This window comes from Cupressus sempervirens, unplaced genomic scaffold, assembly GCF_028749045.1.
Source record: "Cupressus sempervirens isolate cs-2001-9-10 unplaced genomic scaffold, ASM2874904v1 CseChr00s100002_01, whole genome shotgun sequence".
In the NCBI taxonomy this organism is placed as follows: Eukaryota; Viridiplantae; Streptophyta; class Pinopsida; order Cupressales; family Cupressaceae; genus Cupressus; species Cupressus sempervirens.
The window spans coordinates 216,021-236,631 of record NW_028322206.1 but is presented as its reverse complement, the minus strand read 5'-3'; positions in this window follow the sequence as shown (position 1 = coordinate 236,631).

Genomic DNA, 20,611 nt, shown 5'->3' with positions numbered 1-20,611 from the left:
AGCGACTGCGGCAACAGCAACAATAGAAAGTATTGTTGTTGCAGTCATAGGCCCACTACGGTCGGCAGCCTTTTTAATGGTCGCACAATAATATACAAGTCGGCGGGCCATTAACATAATTAATATTCTTTTTAAAGTTGTTTTTAAATTTTAGTTTTATAAAATTTTATTATTAATTATTAATTAATTTTATTAATATGTTTTATTAATAAGTTATATTATTAATTAAATTAATTAATGAATAAAAGTTTATTTATATAGTTGTATTAAATAATTATTAATTGAAATTAATTAATTTAGTTTAGTTAAGTTTTTAATTAATAGTAAACATTATTTAATAACTCTTTAGTCATTTATGGAAAATTATTATTTAATAATAATTTAATTGTCAATAAAATCATAGAGAATTTTAATTAATGGACAATTATTATTATTATAATATTTATTGGAAATAATTAAATTAAGCCATCTTATGATATTAAATTGTGAAATTGGGAATTTCATAAGTTAAGGGTAAATTGTACAAATTGTTCTAAAACAAGAATGGGCTAATTTGTAAGGGTAAACTGTGAATCTCATCTACTCGAAAACATACATTGAAACAAAAACGTAAACCTTACTATTAACTCAAACTATGTGTTCAAAATCAAACCAAACTATGAAACCTACACTGTTAATTGTATGTTGTCTTAGAGTGTTGAGAAGTCTTAGGACGTCTACCAGATGCTTGGGAGCTATGTGTTTGTGATATTATGATGATGCTTTGATTCTGATCTTTTAAACTCAACCATGATAATGTGTCTAGTATGCTTTATGATGAGTTTGGATCTATTGTTCATTATTTCTTTCAGTGTTCTTGTGTGATAACGTGAGGAATGGTATGACACAATTGTCTTGACCTTTGAGTCTTCGATCAATTATTTTTGGGAGGCTTTCTAGTTGCTCGTAAAGAACTGAGGTGTTATTGTAAATTATCTTTTGATACTTTTTAGTCACTTGTATAGGACTGAGGTTGATACTATGACTCTTTGATTTGTACTTTTATGATCTTAGGGTAGGTTATCTATATGTAATGTTGGGAAGTGGCTTGCAATGGAGGTCGGGGCCCAAAGTGGCTGCCAGGGTAACACATTGTAGGTTGTTTAATAAGTGAAAACACAACACAAAATGAGATTAAAATAAACCTAATAAGAGTCTTTGTCTTTCCTTGCTCATGCCTCGAGTGCTAGTGTAGACTAGGATGGGAGTAGAGAGGATGCTTGGTTGTGACCATGCATCATTAGTATGCCTTGACAGTACAAAAGGATACTAGTGCCACATAGAGTCACTAGGGGGCCAGGGTCAAGTTAGACTGCCAGGATAACTCTAGCATTGATTCATGCGATGACACTTGCATGCTTGCATAGTAGATTCCCTACATGTCTTTGTTTTCCTCTAAGTCTAGATGTCGATTTATCTTGGAACCTTGAGTTAGATTACTTTTAGGATTTTCCTTGACGTAGGTTTTACTTTTGATTTTTGGGAATGATATCTTGTTTAGGACATGAGATTATCTCCTCAGTGTGATGGGAGTGGACCTTTTTGGGTTAACACGAGATCAGGTGGTAGTTCTTTTTATTCTTACCTTTGAGATCCGTTCGTAGATATCATGGCTAGAGTTCCTTGTTCTACATTTCCTTTCATTCTACTTGTGTATTATGGTGGATGGTTGTATCTATATGAGGGATGATTTTACTTATTTTATTGTACTTTATTTCATGGATCTAAAAGGGATGATGTAATCTATTTTTATAAATGTATATTCTTTAAGCCTTTCATACCCTATGACATGTATAGTGGATGATTGTGCATTCCAAATTTTATTGCCAATTGGCATTCAAAATAAATATATATTATTTAAATGGACATGGACTTGTAATTATTCTTTCATGTGGATATGTTATTTATTAGAATTAGTATTATTTAAATTTAAATGTGATTCAACGTCTTGGGATCCTTAGGGAATGTAATCTGTTATGTTACTTATGTATGATTGTATGATTATTGCTTCTGCTACTTTATGATTATTGTGCATGTTATTCTTTTTTTTCTTTTAATGTTTGGAAAACTTAGTAAAACTTTAGGTTAGTTCTTTTGGATCCCTTGGTAGGGCGTTACATTTTCCCTAATATCATTTGCTCCACTACAAGCTTAGACAAACAAATTTTCTTCTTTAATCATACTAAATATGTAGCCCAAAATAGATTACCCCTATATTCCTAGTAGACAGGATTTCTATCTAAACCAGTTGCAAAGCCAATCTCTGAAAGATAGAAAATTCAAAGCCCAAATCACTTCTTAACCCTACATATATCCCCCCACATCGCAGGAATGGTTCTCTCAAGTTCGTTTTTATTCTCCCAATCAAACCCTCACAGATCTGCAGACCTTTAATGATAAACTGAAGAATAGATCCTGATTATTAGCAATCAGGTCAACAAAAATTGTTGGCAGGAATGTTAGAATGTTGGTGTATTTGCATTTTGGAATGGGCCAAGACAAGAAATGACCAATCTCAATAGTTGGTTAAAGGATTTTTGCAAAATTCAGGTAAGTATATGTCACCATTCTGATAAATTGATATATATACATTATAGTAATGAATATGTGAAAAAAGATTTCCTCTTTGTCTTTGATTTTTATTATAAAGGTTATGTTGCAAGGCAAGAGCCTACAACACAATGGTAAATTGTGAGTCTCTTATTTGAGAGGTCTTGGGTTTGAATCTACTTGAGAACTTGATAAATAATAATAACTTAATCATAACACATAATAATTAATCATGGTTTTAGCCTCTTACCAATAAATTTTTTTTATAAAGGTTATGTTGTTAAATTCTTTGAATGAATTCCGGATTGTAAGGAAGAACAGTTAAACCTCCCTATGCCAACATGGATTTCCATTCAACACCTCCCTCCTAAACTTATACATTTAGAGATACTTAGGAAAATTGGACTTTCAATTGGTAATTTGATAGGAATAGGTGCTTCTTATAAATATTGTAATAATGTTAAAAAAATTATTAATGATAAGAACAAAAATTTGGAACTCGATACTATTAAGTTAATTTCAAGCAACTCTATATATAAATTAAAATATTATAAATTTGAAGGCAAAATCTTAGAAATAGTCAAACTAGATAATGAGAGAAAGATCTCATTTAAAATTGTTTAACTTATGTCAAATCTTAAAGATACCTTTCCTATGATGTACATTAGAAATAAAAAAGAAAACCAAGGGAAGATCATAAATGAGATAGCTCTTATGGAGCCTAGTAAGGTTACAACAGGAAAAGTAGCTACAGAGTTGGAGGATGGTGAAATCAGATTAAAAAAAACATCTACAACTGCAAATACAAGGATGGGAAACAGTTTCATTCCTAACGCCAAGGAAGATCAGAAGAAAGAAATGGAGACACTACAAGATTCAAAAGAAAAATAATCCTAGAGAAAAGAAAAGGAAAAGGTTTTAACTCCAAAAAACAATAAAGAAATTATTCCATTGTTAGATTTGAAAGACTATAAAGACACTACTCTATAGATTACTTTAAATCTTACGTGTGAAGATCAAAACTATAAAGAAATCAACATGAGAAAAGAAGGAATAACAAAATATAATATTTCTAATATAAAGAAGTTAAGGACAGTCAACAGTAGCAAAAGACTAAACAAAAAATAGAAGAAAATACAAAAAACTATGAATATAAGAGCAATAAGTGGAAAAGAAAAACTGTTTGAAAAGGAATTCAGATTGTAGGATAAAAAGATCTTGGTGAATAACAATAAGACTCTTGAAGAAATAGAAAACAAACATCTTTTCTTTGATGAGTCTCTAGAGCAAGGAAATGCTAATTGCATAAAAGAAATAATAGAAACTCCATTCCAAAAGATGGAAGAGCCGGTGAAAAAGAACATAGACGCCAAAAAAGAGGCAATAAATCGATGCACCAAATTTTGGCAGACACCAACCACAGCACAAGAATCACCTATTTATAAGATAAGTGAGCACAATGCGAGGAAGAAGGATTAGAGTAAGACAAAAGGAATTATAATACAAGATTTTCATGACGTCCTGAATAATGAGTCATCAAAGAATGAAGTTATGGAAATGGTAATAACAGAAACTCCATTCCAAAAGATGGAAGAGCCGGTGAAAAAGAACATAGACGCTAAAAAAGAGGCAATAAATCGATGCACCAAATTTTGTCAGACACCAACCACAGCACAAGAATCACCTATTTATAAGATAAGTGAGCACAATGCAAGGAAGAAGGATTAGAGTAAGACAAAAGGAATTATAATACAAGATTTTCATGACGTCCTGAATAATGAGTCATCAAAGAATGAAGTTATGGAAATGGTAATTTTAGATGAGATAGAGAAAGAGAACATGGAACTATTAATTGATGAATTGGTCCAAGTTTTTAACTTCGATGATATTGATAAAAGTAGTGACTTAGAAAAAGAGGATTTAATACAATGAGTACTAAAAATAGGTGGAGATGATTACACCTTTGAAGATTTGAGAAGAGATATGTTATTCATTGAGGATGAAGATAAGATAAATAAAGATTTACAGACAAACAAATCTAGAACAATAATAGGTCAAGGAGATGGTAATGATTTAGGTAGAACATGGAGTAGACCAGACTTAGCAGATGATATACATATAGAAAATCAGATAAGACTTGCAGAACAGATAATGAAAGAATTAGAAAATGAAGAAAAATGTGAGAAAGAAGGAAAACAATATGAGAGTGCTTTAAATGCATAGGACAACATAGAGAAATTGGGTATTTTGATGAATCAAGAAGGAATAAATACTCCTAAATATGGAAGATTGAAAGCCAAAAGAGGAAGGAAGTCACTTAAAGAACTCAGAGAAGTAGATGGGTAGGCAAAAGAATAGCAAAAGATTAGTCAGTTACTTAACATAGGGAAGGGGAAGAACCTTCCCAAGGCAGCATGAAGATCACTACCTAGAATACTAGGGGCTTAAATGTGCCTAGCAAGAAACGATTACTAAAAAATAATTTAAAACAATTTGATTCTAAAATTATAATGTTACAAGAAATAAAATTGAATAATGAAGAAGGAATTAAGCTAGAAAAGATACTAGTTAGTTGGAACATTAACTTACATGAATTGAGAGGAACCTTGGCAGGATTAGGAATGATTTGGAATCCTAGAAAAATAATTCTAAATGGACTAAATTCAAATAATTCATGGATGAGTAGCAGAATTTAAAACATAAAGACTAACTTACAACTAATTTTAATAAACATATATGGACCAACCCATAACATAGATAAAAAAATTCTATGGGAAAAAATAAGTTTATTTATAAAAAACCATAGTAATGAACACATTCTTATAGGTGGAGATTTTAATACTATCATGAATATAGATGAAAATTTTGGAGGAGTCTAGCAAAGTTCCCAAGCATCTGTGGAATTTTAAAAGTGGATAGATATTAACAACCTAATTGATATTCCTATTAGCAACAGTAAATAACTTGGAATAATAGAAGTAAAGATTTTTCATTTATAGCTGAGACACTGGACAGATTCTTGTTCAAAGGAGAACTAAGTGAATTAGATTTAGATTTACAAGCCTCAATTTTACCTATAGCAGGATTTGATCACTATCCTATTAGAATTGAATTTATTGAACCTACTACACCTATCATAAATCCTTTTAAATGTGAAAAAATGTGGTTTTTAGACAATAAAATTATGGAACTCATAAGAGAATGGTGGAATCAAGGCAAGTTTAAAGGCTCCAAAATGTACATATTTGTATCTAAGATGAAAATGATTAAAGAAAAAATACATAAGTGGAATAAAGAAAAATTCAACAACATATTTAAAGAAAAAATAGATATCAAAGAAAGCCTAAAAAAATTAAGCGCAGAAGTAATTTAAAAAGGTATGAATAATGATATGCCAATAGTGGCATGTTGTGATGGTTAAGTTGTTGAGTTGTTATCCTTTCCATCAAGGTTCAAATCTCACGGGGATGAGGTCCCCCATTTGTGGCCTTCCTGGTTCATAGCTCCACGTCAAAGTGTTTCCCCCTCTTTTAAAAAAAAAAGGTATGAATAATGAGACCTTTTTTTAGAAAAAGAACTACTCGCCAGGCAAGAAAGCATTCTAGCAAAGGAAGAAGTCTTTTGGAGGCAAATATCAAGAGAAAGATGGATAGAAGAAGGAGACCGTAATACAAAATATTTTCATAATAGCACTATGTACAACAGAGCTAAAAGAAAAATTATAAAAAGTAAAGACGCATCAAGCTCTATCACTGAAAATCCTAAGAATATAGCAAAGATTTTGGTAGATCATTTCAATTAACTATTAAATAATTTTGATAGTTTGAATATGATAGCACAAGAAAAAATACTTGAAAATATACCAAAACTAGTGTCTATAGAAGAAAATAAAGCATTGAATTCACCCATATCATTGGAAGAAGTCAGATCTAATCTATTCAACATGAGTCCTAATAGTTCCCTAGGTCCAGATGGATTCTAGGAGTTCTCTAGAAAGCCATTGAAGCATCAAGAAATGGTGGATCATTACTTTCAGAAATCAATAATACCTTTCTCACTTTGATACCCAAAAAAGATGATCCTGAAATCCCAAGGGATTTTAGACCTATAGCTCTCTGCAACACCACTTATAAAATCATATCCAAAATTTTAGCAAATCGAATGAAATTGATTCTCCATAAGATTATATCAGAAGAACAAACCGATTTTGTACCAGGAAGATCAATTATAGATGGGATACTCATTATACAAGAAACATTACACATAGCCAATAAGAATAAAATGGAAAGCATGTTCATGAAACTGGATATTCAGAAAGCATATGACATGTTTGATTGGAGGTTTCTATGCAAAACATTACAAGCCTTCAGATTCTTGCACCAATGGATTAACCTTATACACCAATGCATCTCAACAAATAAAATTTCAGTTCTTATTAATGGAACTCTTGAAGGCTTCTTTGACACATCAAGAGGTATAAGACAAGGAGATCCCCTATCTCTATTCCTATACATCATCATGGCAAAAACCTTTGGTAGAGAAATTTCCAAAGCCCACTTTGACAATAAAATTAGTGGAATTATAGTAACTGAGAATGTTCCTAATATAACACATCAACAATATGTAGATGATACCATTCTGCCAGGAGAAAGTTTAATAAAGGAGGCCCTAAACTTCAAGTCAATCATTCAACAATATATGGAAGCTTTAGGGCAGAGAGTGAATGCTAAAAAATTTTAAAAAAAATTCATTAATACTAAACCTGAAAGAGAAAAATAGATTTGTAATATTTTGGGATATAAAAGAGGAACATTCCCATGTAGTAAAAGAGTTAGAAAAAGGAACATTAATACTTGGGAATAGAGTTCGAAAAAGGTAGTAAAACTAACAAGGGATGGCATAATATGCTTGATAGAATGGATACAAAGATGGGAGGTTGGAAAGATAAATGGCTAACAAAATTAGGTAAAGTGATAAAAATCAAAGCAGTCTTATTAACCCTTCCATCCTACCATCTTTATTGTTTACCTCTATCTAAAAGTCTTAATAAGAAGATTGAGGCAAAAATTAGAAGTTTCTTTTGGAATGACACTGAAGATCAAAAAAAAATGGCTCTTATAAAATGGGAGAAATTATGTAAACCAAAGGAATAAGGAGGTCTTGGTATCAAAAAATTAAGTTGGAAAAATGAAGCATTAGGGGCCAAACTGACATGGAGACTATTCATAGAAAGAAATCAAAATGGGCAAAAATTATTTATAACAAATACCTAAATGCAGCCAATCCTTACTCCTTGTTTAGAATGAGGATCCTTCCTAAAGGATCCGATAGATGGAATTTTATAGTTCACAGTAGAGCCCTAATTAGTAAATATCTCACTTGGGATGTTGGTAATGGTGATGAAGCTCTATTCTAGGAGGACTCGTGGGATGGTCTCCCCCCATTAGATAAAATGGGTATCCTAGCTAGTCTTAAAGACCAATTAGTCAATCTTTGGGGGTGTAAGGTCAGTAATTATAAAATCAAAAAAGATATTAATGGCAGTATAAGTTGGGAGTGGAAAACCTTGGATAATATTGACGTGGAACCAACAGTTTAAAAGGTGTATGAAAACATCATTCATAAGAGGAAAATAGAGCAATTAGTGAGAAATGACAAACTCATATGGACAACATCAAAATATGGTGGGTATAACGTAAAAAATGGATATAGAGTAATCACTCATTCCCAAAGATGAGAAAAAGTTAATACTTCTCTAAAACTTTGTTGGGATTCGGCAGGCTTTTTTCTATGGACTGCCTCTCAGAATAGGATTCTAACTATTGACAGATTGAAAAAGATGGGCATTGAGGGACCTTCAAGATGTGTGCTATCTAAGAATGATAGTAAAGATACTGATCATCTATTATATAAGTGTTCATATATACAATATTGTTGGGAATGGCTTTGACTTATGCTGAATTGGACCGCACCCTTGCCAGAATCTCTGGACGATCTACTTAGGGGTTGGCCAACTAATAATATTAGATGTATCTATGGTAAACTTTGGAATATTTTTCCATCTATCCTTGTTTGAGAAGTATGGAAAGAAAGGAACAGAAGAATATTTCACAATCAAGATATGACGGTATGTGAGATTACTAATAAAATTGAGGCATGTATTGTTGAAACCTTAATCTCTCACCTTAGGAAAATAGTGAAAGAGGAAGGATCATTTTTAGAATGGGACGGTCTAATGAAAAAAAGTTGGAAAAACCTAATTAACCCCCCACTTATGTATAAATAAAGAATAAAGAAGCAAGGAACAAATGTAGTTGGATTCCACCCCCTAGTGGATGGACCAAATTAAATTTTGATGGAGCCTCGAGAGGCAATCTTGGTATTGCCAAAATAGGATGCATCGTTAACAATGATTCTGGTGAAAACCTCATTGAATTAGAATCCCTTCAAGAAGGTATCCAAATTTACTGAGATCTAAGTATATCTAAAATTATTATTGAAGGAGATTCGTAGATTGTCTTAAATGCCATTAGGAAAAGGGAGACACCAAATTGGGTTTTCAATTATAAATTGGAAGAGGTTCTAAATCTCCTAGACCTCTTCGAAGATATTTAGATTCTGCATATTTTATGGGAAGGTAATAAAGAGGCAGATCAGTTAGCAAATAAGGGTGTTGATGGTGAAAATATCTTAATCTATGATTATAAGTAAATTAATCAGAAATTGAATAGTCATCTTAATCAAAACTAGATAATGTAACTCATAATCTTATTAGATAAATTAGCCTTGGTGGATAATTTAGATAATAAAGATACAAACAAATATAATATCTTCATAATTTTAAATATATATGCATACATTCCTATATATGTATATAAATACACAAAAAGCTATATATACATAGGTATATCAACATTTATAAACTTGAAAGCATTGGCTTCTCATTGCAAACAAAGGGGGTAGATGGAAGAAAATTTTAGGGATGAATCAAGACTTTGACAGATTTAAAATATTATTTTAAAAAATAATAATAATAAAGGTCTTTGAATTTAAAATTAAAAGAGTTAAGACAATAGTACTTTCAAATATGAAAGGAATTTAGCAAGGCTATAAGGGAACATATTTTTGAATCCTATAAGTTCCCTTATACCTAGATCTAATCCTTGAAAATCTATTATTTTAGTTTTTGCAATATCTATATGATGATTTTTGGCACTGCAACTCGGTCTTATTATAAATGTTAGAATAATGTTAGAATCTTGGTAGTAACTTCAGAAATTGGTAATATCAATCTGCAAGCTTACATTCCACACACTGCAATTCATGTAGGAACACTCAGATTTAAATTAAGTTCAAAATGTAATAGAAACATATAAAGAAATAAATCAACCATCTATAGTGAGCAATAGAAAAAAGGTATAAAATAAGTTAATGGAAAATGTCTATCACTCCTAATCTTTCCCAATATAGTACATTATAACATGCATGGATTATTCACTAATCTAGACACTACAAGCGCATATAAACATTAAAAGGACACGATGTTGGAATACAAACACCACTGAGAGGGGGGAGTGAATCAGTGGTTTAAAATACTTTTTAAAAACTTGAAACAATTACAAATTATAAAAATTTAACACATGGGCAAGATAGTTAATGAATAACAAAGTGACACAATATTTTAACGTGGAAAACCCCTTAGGGTAAAAAACCACTTTGAATCTAAAACTTTATTGGCCTCTTGGGCAAATGTCTTAGAGCTACAACTTTGGGAAGCACCAACACCCTATTTTTAGAAACACCAATTTCAAGGAACACCAATCCCTTACACCTGAAGCACCAACTTCATGAATACAAGAAGCACCAACTTCCAAAATGAACAAATGAGATATAAAATCAAAGGATCATCTCTGTTACAACACAAATCATGAATCACTAGTTTCAACTTCTTGTTGAAAACACAATGCAGGATATACTTCTATTCTCCTCAAAACATCCAATATCCAAATATATTTTATTTTTCCATTGTAAGATCTGATCAAATACTGATATGAATGAATGAAGAAGAAATATATAGCCCTTCTTCTACCTCTGATAAACTTCTACAATGAAAATCAAATCACAAATATGAAATAAGAAACATAAAGCATTACCCTCTTCTTTGCTATTAAAAATCTATCTGCAAACTATTCGGTCTACAAGGAATTCCACACCAATTTTGCAACTCTATCAAAACCACCTATTGGATGTTTTAGAGGAATGTATCCTCTACTTATAAACCCAAAAATTCAAAATTTTGGAGGCAAGTACATATCCCAAACTTCCATTAGACCAAAATCGCTCAAAATTGTTAAAATTGTCATAACAATTTGGTAACTTTTTTTCTGATAAACAAACTTTTTCTCTTTCCATACATGTGTTATGCAAAAACTAACAAAGAGGTATTTTAGCTAACTCAGAGGCCTTTCTAAAAAGGTATGATAGTTGGGGTCTATCTCATTAAAAAACCTTGTTGACTTTCTCATAGACCAAAACTATTTTTTTATAACCATTTTCTAAACCAATGTGAACATTAAGTGTTAATTGTATAACACTTAAGTGCTTGTCTTGAATATGTTTTGAAAAATATTGAAGGACATCAAACAAGACAATTTCATGATGTTAAGCATATCATATGCTCATTATAATTTCATTATTGACATCAATGACAACAATCAAAGACCAAATACTAAGGGTTCAATATACTTCCCCTTTGGCATTGATGTCAATACCAACTTCCACCTATATATCCATGTGTATCGGTATATCCTATATCTATACCTGTATATCCATGTGTACCTATATATCTTGTATCTGTACTTATATATAATTGTATCTATACCTATCTATCCATGTGTACCTGTACTTGTATATCCATCATGTTGACATCTTCATCTTCAATTTTCTCCCCCTTTGACATCAATGACAAAAGAGATATACCAAGGTTTCAATATAACAAAATGATAAGAAAAATATGCCCCCCCCAAAACCTATCACTCATTTATGAACTTATGCAAGAGAAGAGAGGGATAAAACCCCCAATCTTGTTCTTAACCCTTCAAATATGTCTCTTGAGAGAGGTTTTGTAAATATGTCAGCAAGCTAATCTGAAGAAGGAACAAATTCTAATTCAACATTACCATTCAAGACATGTTCCCTTATGAAATGATAATGAAAATCAATGTGCTTGGTGCGTGAATACATAACTAGATTCTTAGAAATACTAATTGCTCTCTTATTATCACAATAGATAGGAACTAGTTTAGACACTATTACTTTCATATCTGATCAAGTTTGAACCATCCAAAGAACCTGTTGACAACAAGAATATGCGGCTATTTATTCAACCTCTACAGTAGAAAGTGTAGTAGATTCTTACTTCTTACTATGCCAACACACTAGCCTATTACCCAAGAAAAATGTTGCTCCAAAAGTACTTTTTCTTTCATCTAGACAACCTACACAATCCGAGTCAGTATAAGTAACAAATCTGAAATCATCATGTTTAGGATACCAAATCCCATAATCCAAAGTACCTGAATATATCTAAAAATTCTTTTAACTACCATAACATGAGATTCTTTAGGTGAAGATTGAAATCTTGCAGCTAAACATACAACATGCATGATATCAGACCTTGAAGTTGTCAAATATAGTAAACTACCAATCATGGATCTATAAGTAGTTTGATCAAAATTAGGAGAATCGTCATTTTTAGTAAGATTACATCCTATTATCATTGGTGTTCCATAGGCTTACAATCTTCCATATGAAATTTCTTTAACATTTCTTTTGCGTACTTAGTTTGGGATAAGAATATACCATTTTCCAACTAAGAAATTCGCAACTCAAGAAAATAGGATAGTTCCCCAAGCATGGACATTTCAAATTCAAATTGCATAAGCTTTGAAAAACCTTGACTTAAAGCATCATCATTGGATCCAAATACTATATCATCAACATAAACAAGAACAACGAGAACATCATCACATGTACCATATATGTACAAATTGTTGTCAACACCACCTCTTCTGAAGCCATTTTTGATAAGATATTGATCCAACCTAGAATATCAAGCCCTTGGAGCTTGTTTCAAACCATAAAGAGCCTTTTTTAGCCTGTAGACATGATTAGGATAGTCTTTGTTTTCAAATCCTTCAGGTTGATCCATATAAACCTCTTCATCAAGATAACCATTAAGAAATGTCATTTTAAGATCCATTTGGTACATTTTAAAGCCCTTGAAAGCTGAATATGCAAGAAAGATTCTAATTGCTTCAATTCTAGTCACCAGTGCAAAAGTTTCATCAAATTCCACACCTTCTATTTATGCATAACCCTTACAAACCAATCTAGCCTTGTTCCTTGATATCTTTCCATTTTCATCAAGTTTATTTCTAAAGACCCATTTAGCACCTATTATATTTTTATCTTTAGGTCTAGGCACTAATTCCCAAGTTTTATTCTTTTCAATTTGACTTAGTTCCTCTTTCATAGCATTAACCCAAAACTCATCCATACTAGCTTCTTTATATGATTTAGGTTCAATTTGAGATAACAAACAGAGATTAGCACATTCACTAGATGTAGTTCTTGTTCTCGTTTGAATACGTGCATGTTTATCCCCTATAATCTGTTCTTGAGGATGATACTTCTTCAATCTTGTTCCTGTAGCCTTTGAACCTATGGATTCTGGTGTTCTTATTTGATCTTTTATCTCTTCTTCACCTTCAACAACTTTATTATCTGCTTCTTTCAAGTCTTTATCACTATCTTGTAGGAAAGTATTATCCATTCTTATTTCATTTTTATCCTGCACAACTTCGTCCACTTTCACATGTACAGTTCCAACAAGTCTATTCAACCTTTTTTTTAAACATTTGTAAGCTTTACTTTGAGAAGAATATCATAAAAAGATTCCTTCATCACATCTTGAATCAAAGCTTCTTATTTTATCATCAGAATTGTTAATGAAGCATCTACTTCCAAAAAAATTTAAATACTTAACAGATGCAGGATGTCCATACCATAACTTATAAGGAGTGTACTTAGTTTTTACCCTTAGTTATGCCTTGTTTAAAATATATATTGTTGTTTGAACTTCTTCTTTCCAATACATGTTTGGTACTTTAGATTCATCTAACATAGTCCTTGCCATTTCTTTCATTGTTCAGTTCTTTCTCTCAACAACTCCATTTTGTTGAGGTGTCCTGGATGCTGCAAATTGTCTTTTGATGCCATGTTTTTCACAATAATCAACAAATTCATCTGAAGTAAACTCACCACCTTTATCTGATCGTAAGCATTTAATCTTCATGTCTGACTCATTTTCAACCATTTTCCTAAAAATCTTAAACTTGTTAAATGTCTCTGATTTATGCTTTAAGAATGTTACCCATGTCATTCTTGTATAATCATCTATAAAAAGCACGAAATACTTTTCACCATTTAACGACATTGTCCCTATAGGACCACATAAATCAATACGTACTAATTGCAATGGTTTAGAAGCAAAATATTCTTTTGAACAAAAAGGTGCCTTTGTTTGTTTACCATGTTGACACCCTTCACAAATAACATTCTCTGGCTTACTTATACATGGCATAGCTCTTACTTTCTGATGCTTACTAACTTTTACCAATTTGTCAAAATTCAAGTGCCCAAGCCTTTTGTGCCATAACCAACTTTCATTCACCTGTCCCATAAGACAAACACCTTCATGATTGTTAGTATTTGTGATCTCTTTTAAATTGTATACATTCCCTTTAGATTTTTTACCTAATGCAACCAACTATCCAAATTTTAATTTGATTTGGCAACCATGGTCATCAAAAAAAACTTCATATCCATGATTACAAATTTGACTAACACTTAAAAGACTGTATTTTAATCCATCAACATAATACACATCATGAATGGACATTTTGTCACTAAGCATCAAAGAACCCAAACCTTTAATTTGCCTTGAAGAATCATCACCAAAACTAACATTGCCACCTTTGTAGTTAATCAAATTGTCAAACTTCGTTCTATCTCCTATCGTGTGTCTAGAAAAACCACTATCAATTATCCAAAAGTCCTTTTCTTCAGAATGTAGATCCATTTGAACAAAAATAGACTTATTAATCTTAGGCCTCCATATCTTAATCACTTTAGTATCAAATTCTTTATCAACGTGTAGACTAGCATTAGATTGATCATTCTGAATTGACTTAGTTTTGCAATTACTCATAACATGACCAAAGAGATTACATTCTTAACATCTTAGACCATTCATTTTAGAAAAGGAATAACCAAAATGAAACTTTGAATGCCTCCTTGACATGTATTTGCAATTACTTATTCTATGTCCATATTGATGACACATGAAGCAATACCCATCAAAGAAGAAGTGAAACTGTTTGAGTATCTTTTACCCATGAATGAAATGCTTGATATAACCTAGTTTTTATCATTATAAATCTGATTAAAATATGCATTTTTACCTACATTTTAAGTGGTAGCATTCTGATTTGTATCCTTACTTTCAGCTTTAAATATCTTGAATAAAGATTTATCTTTCTTGTCACTAGAACATTGTCCAAGTTCAAAACCAATTCTTGCTAGATCATTAGTTCTTCTGTGTTTCCTTAACATATCATCCAAAGTAGTGTTCTCATATTTTTCTAACTTTCTTCTATATGATACTACGTCATTCATTAACCTTGTACATTCTCGATCTTTAGAACTTAACTCTTCCTTAGTGACAAAGACAATTCTCTTTTGTTCCTCAACTTGTAATTTCAATTCTATAACTTGTTGATTTAAGTCCTTAGTTTCTTTTTCAAAGTTCTCTTTTTCTTTTAAGAATTGATTTTCTTAAACACTTAAATTCCTTTTTAATTCCTTGATCTTTTTAAGTGCATAAAGAAATTCATATCCTAAATCAGCTTTAACAAATTCAACATCATCATCACTATCTGATTCTTGACAAGTAGTTTCTATAGCCATGAATGAAACTTCATTTTCATCACATTCAAAACTACTAGATTCACTATCTGATACATCAGCAATCAAACTCTTCTTCTTCTTAAAGAACTTCTTTTTGTTATAGAATTTCTTTTTACTTAATTTCTCTTTCTCATCATCTACTTCATCATGACTATTATAAGGACATTTATATGCAAAGTGTCCTATTTTACCACAATTAAAGCATTTGAAAGGAAGTTTACCTTTGTATTTACCTGCTCCTTTATTTAATTTTCTTGATAAATGTGCTTCAATAACATCAAGATCTTTTGATTCTGAAGAGACTTGGTTCACTTTCTTTTCCACCTTGAATGTTGCTTCTTTGTTTGTGGATTCTTGCTTGCCAAACTTTCTCGTTTCATAAGCTACAAGCGCTACATGAATATCTTTCATGGTATACTTGTTAATATCTCTAGTTTCTTCTATAGAACATATCTTAGAATCAAATTTATCACTGAGAGATCTCAATATTTTCTTTACAACATCAATATCATCAATTTTTTCACCAAGTCCTCTTATGCCATTTACAGTTTCATCTATCTTAAGGAGATACCCGTCTACCTTTTCATCATTACCCATCTTAAGGTCTTCAAATCTTGATTTCAAATGTTGTATCTTGGCTTCTTTAACTCTCATTACCATGCTATGTGTTTTTCAATTTGTCCCATACTTCTTTAGAAGAGTTGCAATGCATTACCTTAACAAAAACATCTTTAGATAAACTATTAAATATTGCAAAATTAGCTTTCATATCAATTTCATACTTCCTCTTTTCATCAGGATCTGTAGGTAAAGTATTAGGAAATTTATACCCATTAACAATTGAAGCCCAAACATCAATATAAATAGATAACAAATATGTTTGCATCATTACTTCCCAAAAAGCATAATCTGATCCATCAAAAATAGGAACCTTTGAAGAACTATCTTGAGGCATAAAAGATACGTATTCCACTCAAGCAAAATCTACACAAAGTTGTTAAACTTGGTATAGGAAACCTTGCTTTGATAGCACTTGTTGGAATACAAACACCACTGAGAGGAGGGGTGAATCAGTGGTTTAAAATACTTTTAAAAACTTGAAACAATTACAAGTTATAAAAATTTAACACATGAGCAAGATAGTTAATGAATAACAAAGTGACACAATATTTTAATGTGGAAAACCCCTTAGCGTAAAAAACCACTTTGAATGTGAAACTTTATTGGCCTCTTGGGAAAATATTTTAGAGCTGCAACTCTAGGAAGCACCAACACCATGTTTTAGAAACACTAATTTCAAGGAACACCAATCCCTTACACTTGAAGCACCAACTTCATGAATACAAGAAGCACCAACTTCAAAAATGAAAAAATGAGATATAAAATTAGAAGATCATCTATTTTACAACACAAATCATGAATCATTAGTTTCAACTTCTTGTTGAAAACACAATGCAGGATACACTTTGATTCTTCTCAAAACATTCAATATCCAAATATATTATTTTTTTCCATTAAAAGATCTAATCAAATACTGATATGAATGAATGAAGAAGAAATATATAACCCTTCTTCTACCTCTGATAACTTCTACAATGAAAATCAAATCACAAATATGAAATAAGAAACATAAAGCATTACCCTCTTCTTTGTTGTTAAAAATTTGCTTGCAAACTGTTCGGTCTACAAGGAATTCCACACGAATTCTGCAACTTCTATTAAAACCACCTGTTGGATATTTTAGAGGAATGTATCCTCTACTTATAAACCAAAAAAGTCAAAATTTTGGAGGCAGGTACATAGCCCAAACTTCCATTAGACCAAAACCGCTCAAAACTACTAAAACTGTCATAACAATTTGGTAACTATTTCTGATAAACAAACTTTTTCTCTTTTTGTACATGTGTTATGCAAAAACTAACAAAGAGCAATTTTAGCTAACTCAGAGACCTTTCCAAAAAGGTATGATAGTTGGGGTTTCTATTTTTTTTATTCATTTTTTAAACCAATGTAAACATTAAGTGTTAATTGTATAACACTTAAGTGTTTGTTTTGAATATGTTTTGAACAATATTGAAGGACATCAAATAAGATAATTACATGATGTTAAGCATATCATATGCTCATTATAATTTCATTGTTGACATCAATGACAAAAATCAAAGACCAAATACCAAGGGTTCAACACACAAACATTAAAAAATTGATAAATTAGATAGTAGTCTACCAACTCATAATAAACTACATATAGCTAAGGAGAAAAGTGTTAAATTTGTTATAGAAAAGGTTCTATCCAATCTTGTTGAATCTCTTCATTTATTTTTGTTGGTCTAATGCTACTAATACTTGTGGAAAAAAAAGGCGTCTTTGATTTGCAAGTTAGTAGAAAGATTATCTCAGAAGGTATAAGCAGTCGCGAATAGCATCATAAATCTAAATTTGGAAGAAAAGTTGAATAATGCAAAGTAAATTATTACCGTCAATTTTAGATCTAATAATTGGACACTTTAAGATCTCATTAATTAGGAATATACTGGGAAATGCCTCTTTTAAACTATGTATAATTTAGGACCTCGGTCTTGGGCAAGACTAGAGGTTTTGTTACTCCATTCTTTCCTACCAGTGCCCATTTGAATGGAGAACATTATAACTGTCTTTTTAGCATCTAAATTTAATATAAAGGCTTCAGTCGTTTACCGATCAAAAATAGATAACAAAAATAGGAAAAACACATTCTATAAAAAGAAATAAAATAAGATGAATACTTATTTTATTTTGCAATTAGTCAAAAATAATAAGAAAATGAGAGTAACGTATGTTGGAATTACTACCTAATCTAATAATTTAAAATATTGTTCTATTGTTAAATTAAGTTGTCTAACAAATAATATTACTTCTAAACAATATTAATTTTTTTATAGGTAATATTAAAGTTTTTTAAAAAAATAGAAAATAGTTACAATGATATTTAAACAAATGAAAATTGTCATTTTGTTTTTATATTAGAAAATTTACTAAATTTTGATATAATATATGAATGCATCTTATATACTCTTTATGATGGGATTATGGAGATATTAGATATGATGAGGATTTTTAGAACTCTTTTTTTTTTTTTTGGAAGGCTTAATCTTGATGTTGTCATATGTTCAGTTTTTTATTTTATTATCAAGTTTTAATATTGTTCAATCCCACGAATATCAAATCATAAGTGCTCATTATTTATTTGTAAAGACTACTGCTAAAAAGTAATACAACACCTAGATTTATCAACTAAGGACTATGAAATTGTAAATACATGATCAAGAGTTAAATATAAAAACTCAGAAACCCTCCTGTCATTTTTAAGGAAGAGTATTTTGTTCAATAGTTAAGGGAATCCACATCTCCATGGCCATAATAGAAAACATTTTGAAGATTTTTACAATTTTAAGAGGAAAATATAGAAAGAATCCTCAGCATATATCACAATATGTAGTTACAAGAGATTTTCTGTAATGGTATAAATCTATCAATCAGGAGGAAAAACCCCTATACCATCATCAAATACCAAATACTATAAAGCCATGAAGCTACCAGACATGGTTTTTCAAAAATGAAACCTTAGATAAAGTACTGCTTCCAATCCTATCTATTTCTATTAGGGATGTGTATCTCACCCCAGCTAAATAAAGAAAATCAAGAGGGGAGGTACCTATTCGTTCATTGGGAGGGTTTAAACGGTTTTTCCAAACCAGGCAAGTGTTGCCCGTGGAAAGATTATTTTTCTAAAAAGGTTGAGGGATAGGCTTTACTCCCTTGCCCGCCCCTCATTTATGAAGTTGTTGACACTTCTTTCTTGGATATGATGGGCACTGTTGAAGAAAGAAGCTACCAAACATTGTGTTCCAAAAATAGAACCTTTGAAAATTTTTAGCTAAATGTGATGTATAATAGGAAAAACTTTCGGCCATAATTTATTTTGCCCAAGCCAATTGACCCCTGCTCCATGGAAACCAAAAATGCAAAAAAAATATTGAATCAAATACTAACTTGGAAAATCATAATCTCGCCAATTAGAAAATGAAGAATTTTAAGTTGTAGAATGTAAGGGGCTTGTTTATAGAAGTCATTAGAAAGGTCTAGAATGTTTGAGAGGAGAAAAGTAATAGAAATTAATAATTTTATAAGATAAATTTCTGGAGAGTTTCACAATGTAATATTATTAAATGAAAACATTATGGAGAGTTCTATATTTTTTACAATCAAATTTCTATTACAAGATATTTGCAGTCATATTGGTTGCATTTTTTGTAGGCAGGAAACTATAGCATTCAATGCATTTTTACTTTTTAATTTGTTTGTCAAATTAAAACACTTTATTATTCAATTACTTTTTGAGCTATAAAGTTTTCATATTTATTGTATTTAAAATAATTCAACACAATATATTTATTGACAATTTGAGTGGTTCTTTTGTGCTACAAGGAGTGCAACTTTTTCCTTTATTTGTTTGTCCAATCAAAACAATTTATTATTCAATTACTTTGTGCAACTATAAAATTTTCATCTATATTATACTTGAAAGAACTAATAATTCATAAAAATATATTTACCTTTATTTGTTTGTCCAATCAAAACAATTTATTATTCAATTATATTTTGCAACTATAAAGTTTTCATCTATATTATATTTAAAATAATTCATAAAAATATATTTATTGACAAATTGACTTGTTATTTTGTAGGGCTTTTAATTATTTATACACAAAATGCAACATATTATTTTCGAGACTTTGTACATTTTATTATTGCATAAAATTCATATTATTTTCTTCTATCGCAAGAACTAGACACGTTGCGTCCTTGTTTTATTTGCATCCGACTTTTTTTAGTGTATTTAAGCATTCTAAATCCTTTAACAAAAGTATTTGCAAACAAATTAGAAGTAGAAATAATCGTAAAAGATTGATTTTCTTTATTCTCATTAGGTATTGCATGAATAGTTCCCTTA